This window comes from Anastrepha obliqua, unplaced genomic scaffold (genome assembly GCF_027943255.1).
Source record: "Anastrepha obliqua isolate idAnaObli1 unplaced genomic scaffold, idAnaObli1_1.0 ptg000180l, whole genome shotgun sequence".
NCBI lineage: Eukaryota > Metazoa > Arthropoda > Insecta > Diptera > Tephritidae > Anastrepha > Anastrepha obliqua.
In genome coordinates this window covers 44,747-45,000 of record NW_026562259.1, presented here as the reverse complement: position 1 = coordinate 45,000, position 254 = coordinate 44,747, and the positions used below count along the sequence as shown (strand labels likewise).

General features: G+C 20.1%; 1 non-coding gene across 1 annotated transcript in view; it reads right to left on the bottom strand.

Moving 5' to 3' along the window:
* LOC129252322 (small subunit ribosomal RNA) overlaps positions 1–9 on the bottom strand; it is a 1,991-nt gene extending 1,982 nt beyond the window's left edge. Inside the window, exon 1 of the ribosomal RNA XR_008583377.1 lies at positions 1–9. This exon is cut by the window's left edge and continues 1,982 nt beyond it. This is a non-coding gene — a ribosomal RNA (small subunit ribosomal RNA).
* Between the last annotated feature and the right edge of the window lie 245 nt (positions 10–254).

The following is a 254-nucleotide window of genomic DNA, read 5'->3' as shown; positions in this document are numbered from 1 at the left end:
AACCAGAATAATATTTTTATTTATATATATTTTTCTTTGTTTTTCATATTTGAAAATTTCATAAATTACGGTGTATATAAAAAGTAAAGGGGCGACCCCCCTTTAGCTTTTCTTATCAAAATTCAAAAACCGTTTTTTATGAAAAAGAATTTTCGTTCTCTATATTATATATTTTATATAAAAATATAAGAACGATATTTCTTCTTAATATTTGTCAATTTTCAAATAATTTATCATTCTTAATAACATTTTAC